Source organism: Astatotilapia calliptera, chromosome 12, assembly GCF_964374335.1.
Source record: "Astatotilapia calliptera chromosome 12, fAstCal68.1, whole genome shotgun sequence".
Lineage (NCBI taxonomy): Eukaryota > Metazoa > Chordata > Actinopteri > Cichliformes > Cichlidae > Astatotilapia > Astatotilapia calliptera.
In genome coordinates, this window is record NC_137433.1 from 38,684,156 (window position 1) to 38,689,151 (window position 4,996).

Sequence of the window (4,996 nt, forward strand, 5' to 3'; positions counted from 1 at the left end):
ATATTTGACACTGCTGACAGATATAGCAGACACACGCTGAAGCACTTTATCCTGAAAATGCACATCTGTAAAACTTTTGTTCATTTCCAGAGCATTCTGTAAGTCACCTGGCAGAGATGAAAATGGCACACTGACACTTGTGCTGAGTGAATGTTCAAAGTCAACAAGCAACTTATCTGAAGAAAACTCCCAGCACTGTTTCATTTGATGACGATTGCTAAGAGTTGCAGTGATGTTTACAAAGTTTTTGCATTTACTCGCTAGATTTTTGAAATATTGATGCTTGCTTTCATATCTCATACACCACAAAGGGCGAAGAGGACCATACATCAAAATCAGCATTGGGTAGTCAATAAGGTAGTGACACTTGGGTGGGGGCGTATTTAATAGAGTTGGTTAAGTACCCTGGCGACACTTACTGGCAGGGGTTTGTCTCCCTGGTCTCCTATGTTGACAATGCAGTTCTGAAGAAAGACAAGTGTTTTCTTGAAGTATGCAGGGTAGGTCATGTTGAACACGAAGAAGGTGGAGAATGCTGAGATGTAGGCCTCATCCAGCGAGCGGCACGAGCAAACATCCACTCCTTCAACTGTCACAACACGGCGACACTGTCTTAAGAGGGCAGTTGTCCAACTCTTATCCTTCATTCGAATGGTTGGGTATGGACTCGTGGGAGTATTCTGCAGAAGAGGAAGAAAAACATTAGTATACAGTATGTTTAAGCAATATGTGCCAAGTGGATTTTCAACAGATTCCTCAAATTACCTTCTTTATTTTCTAGAAAACAAAACTGTCTATTCTGATAACCTGTAAACATGGCCCATACTCCAAACAAAAAGCTTCTTGGCCAATGACTGTTGTGGTAGTGTTTGATAAGCTGCTAAAGTTTGACATAATATTCAAGGGCAAAAGCAATCACCCCTGACAGTGACAGTACCTGTGAAGAAGAATTTCCCTAAGGGGACAATAAAGGTCTATCTATCTATATAAACACCAGACAAAACCCAAGAGCACAGCAGCACTGTGGATTAACAGCAGTGTTTCCCCTACATTAGCTTAGCTGTGATGCTGAACCGCAGCTGAATTCAGCTCCATGCCAACAAAACACCAAGAATGAAACTTGTGGCCAAAGGCTATGCATTGCATCATGCATTTACCTCTCCAAGGATGATGAAATCTTCTATCTTCTCCTTGAAGATGGATGGCAAGAGAAGTGCCCCCTTGAAGTCAATTCCTAGGTCATACAGATGCAAATGCACTTCATTAGATTTTGATAGCATGCAAATTCCCATTAACATGCTCTTCACATGACACTATGGTACATCAATTATCTTTGGAAGAGAGAGCAAATGAATTGTCACAAAATTTACTATTTGTATGAGGTCAAATTAGCACCTGTAATGTCTTCAGCCAGTGCATTCTCTCTTGCCTCCATGTAGACCTTCTTCAGTGGCAAATCCTTGGTCATTTGAAGAACAGCAGTGAAGTTTTCGCTAAAGCGGCGACAGATGTTGTCTTGGCAGGGATGCATTAAATCAACCTCATCACACAACTGGAAATGAAAAGAGCAGAATAGACAAAAGAATGACATTTTACATTGAGGATTTAAACTTTTGACATGTTTAAAGACACAGACTGGAGATAAATGTAAAGTGCTTTAACCCTTGAACAAAAATTCTAAAGCTAATAAACAGCTTGATTAATCAGTTAGTACAGAAAATAATAATAATCAGATTTAGAGACAAAAAAAATCATTAGCTGTTTCCCCAATCATCTTAACAATTCTTGGGTTGCAGACAGTGTCCCTGCGCAGAGCTTACAGTTCTCATATTCGAAAATCCCAAATCCCACTAAGTAGGTGGAATGGTACAAATGTGTACCTTCCATTGTTTAAAATCCCTTTGAGCGGGAAACACGTTAGATGGGATGAATTTTGCTTAGAGAACGATTTTGTTAATACCTATATTTACATACTAGCATGTTTTGAGAAATTATTGATTTTTTTACATTGTTGTACACGGTTAGTGACTATTTATTGATAAAACACTGGAATACGGCGGGCAGACAGACGTTGAATATTCCACCAACAGTCTAAATAGTCCACATTTGTACCTTTCTTTGTTTAAAACTTAGCTAACTGCTAGCATTCACCCATGTTAAAGCTAGCTCTTCGGACTTTTGCTAACTCTACTGTAAAATTACACGTTGTAATTTTTATAAAAACACAAAATCACACCCGACTTACCTCTAAACCTTTGCGCCTCGTCGTCTGACATCAATGCCTTCTTCCATCAACTTTTTAAGGAGCTCCTCCATCGGTAACCCCCTGAGAGTCATTTTCTGCCTCAACGCTAGTCAGCGCGGAGGCGGAGCACTCATCGCTGCTGGCTTTTCAGCCTTTGGGATTAATGCGCGTTGCGAACTTGATACATGCGAAGCGAAAAAGTAAATGGCCAAACATAACAGTAATATGATTTCACGTTTTTGAAGGCTACAACCAAGATTTAAAACATTAAAAATTATAACTGAAACTTAATAAAATGGAAATGGACCAGTTTTTTTTAACATCATTTGGTTGTGCCTGCATGTCATTGTGTGTGTTTTTAAAATATAATTTAACATAACTTACACAAAGGTAGGTTACAGATATTCTTTGCATCATAGGATAATTTATGTACAGAGGAGAGGACCAACAGATTTGATTATAACATGTAGCTTTTATGAGCACACTCACATCTCATATGAATTTTACAATTAACCAGGCCCATCCAGATTTTCCCATGCTGACCCATTACCACATTCTGTCACCTTCACTGCAGTACAGGTCAAAATGGTACAGATTTGTACTTTATTTCAAATTGTACCTTTAAAGGGGCATTTCTGGACTTTTAAAGACCAGTATTGTACTTTTAAGGGAACATTTTTAAAAAATGTACCTATAGGTACAAAAATGTTCTTCTCTCGTACCTCTATTTCTGAGAGTGTAGGCAGTTTGTCATCTCAAGGATCAACTCTGGGATCATAGTCAGCTTCCAAATATTCTGCCTCTAAATGGAAGCTGTTTCATGTTCTGGTTTCTATGGACTTTAGACAGATAAATGACATCTAGAACCCCCCCAGACAGCAGATGGGAGGGTGTCCACCCATCAATTCATGCCCTGAAACTCAAGACCAATTGGGTTATGCAGCAGGAGAACGATCCAAAACAAAATTCCCCAACTCTGATTGGCTAAAAAAATAAAAAAATAATAAATAAATATATAAACAAAAAAAAAGAAAAACCATGAAGCTTTTGGAGTGGCCGAGTTGAGATCCAGACTTAAATCAGACTGAGATGCTGCCCGAGTTAGAAACCCCAGCAGTGTGGCTGAATTACAGCAGTTCTGCAAAGATGAGTGCTGATCCATCGTAGTGTTCAGATTTTTTTATTCCCAGACCTGGATCATCAAGAAAATCCCTGATAACACCATAAATGTTACATTAGGGTCAAACTACATTTTAAAACCACTTTGAATTAAACTATACCAACACATGAGCGTATGTAATTAAGAAGTACATCACATTTTATTGTACAGTGTTATTATTCAGTATTTGCTCACATTTATCTTAAATGTTCTCACCAGAAACTAATGTTGCATCATTTTTGCCTCCAGTGAACAAAAGCACAGTCCTGACAGTAACCAAGGAGAGCTGAATGCAAACAGGGACAAAGGGTGTGTCGGGGGAGAAATTAAGACACCTGACGACAGAGACTAACGTCATCAAATCAAGACATTTATGAGCAGTTATGACAGGCTCAGTGTGAATCAGCAGTTTATGAGTATAATGAAATAAAAATACAGCAACGATTATGAGATAAGCTTGAGATGCAGAGTCTTTATCATTTAATGTTTTCCACTCACAGAAATAGACTAAAGGAAATTTAATGGCTTTTGAATTAAAATTTAAGCTTTTTTAGTTTTTCTCTTCGACACTTATGTTGTTCTAACTTTTGAATTTCTCACGTGTTGGATCAATAAAGTATCAATCTAATCTATCTTATCTATTTATATCTATCTAAGCTTTAATGGAGAGGAAAACTCTGCATAGCAGGCATCACTCCAAGTATTTTGCTTTCACAGTATAAATCTGGTCACCTTCAGATGTGCCAGATAAAAAATGTTCTGCTTGATATTTGAGGAGTTTCCAGACGTGTTTGTCTACGAGTGTCTTCATCATAACAAATGTAGTGTATGTTTACCTCCTTATTATCTCTAAAGAATGAGTTGTTCAGCCTCTGCTACTTGCCTTTGTTGCTTTGGTCTTGGCTAGCAGGTAGAACAGGGCCATGCATCAGATTGTGTTCTGGTACCTCTTGTTTTTTCAATCCTTCTACCAAAGCTCAGAAGGTTAGTGCCGACACAAACACACAGTGTCACCTTCTGGTGTAGCGTGGAATTACATCAGTTTCACCACAGTAAATCAAATCTTGCTGTTTTGTTTGAACCTAAATTTGTCTGTTATATGTTGCACCAACAGCTGTATTATGTCAACCACAGGGTAACATCAGTGTGTTGAGTATTTGTGGGACTGTGGTATGAAAACACTTATTTTAAATCAATTCATTGCTTCGCCTGATCGAGATCTAAACCTGTTCAGATGATCAACATGAATCAAATGATGAAATCAAATGAACGTGTAAAACTTCAGCACTGGATTATTGGCCCTTCTTGCCCTCACGTCCTGACAGCCCCCACCACAGCTCTGAGGGAGAGACTTTGTCAGGCGGCTGAGAGGCACAAAGTACGAAGAAAATGACAGTAAGTCTGGATGAATGTACTCTGCATCTCTGAAATATTATTATGCTGAAGGTACGACTCTTTTATGAAATCCTGCACACGGTGCACTTGAACATATAAAAGTGATGATCACCTCTTTCATTGGATTTTGAGTGTTTTACTCAACCTTCTTACATCATTTATAGGAAGTGATGTAATGAGTTAATGGGGCTGAACAA

General features: G+C 38.5%; 1 long non-coding RNA gene across 1 annotated transcript; it reads right to left on the bottom strand.

Annotated features, from left to right (window-relative positions):
- Nucleotides 1–491: 491 nt before the first annotated feature.
- On the bottom strand, nucleotides 492–2,047 carry LOC145432250 (uncharacterized). The gene is made up of 3 exons (XR_013912532.1): nucleotides 1,396–2,047; nucleotides 1,158–1,234; nucleotides 492–680 (listed from the first exon to the last, which is right to left on the bottom strand). It is a non-coding gene; the product is annotated as an uncharacterized LOC145432250 (long non-coding RNA).
- Nucleotides 2,048–4,996: the final 2,949 nt, after the last annotated feature.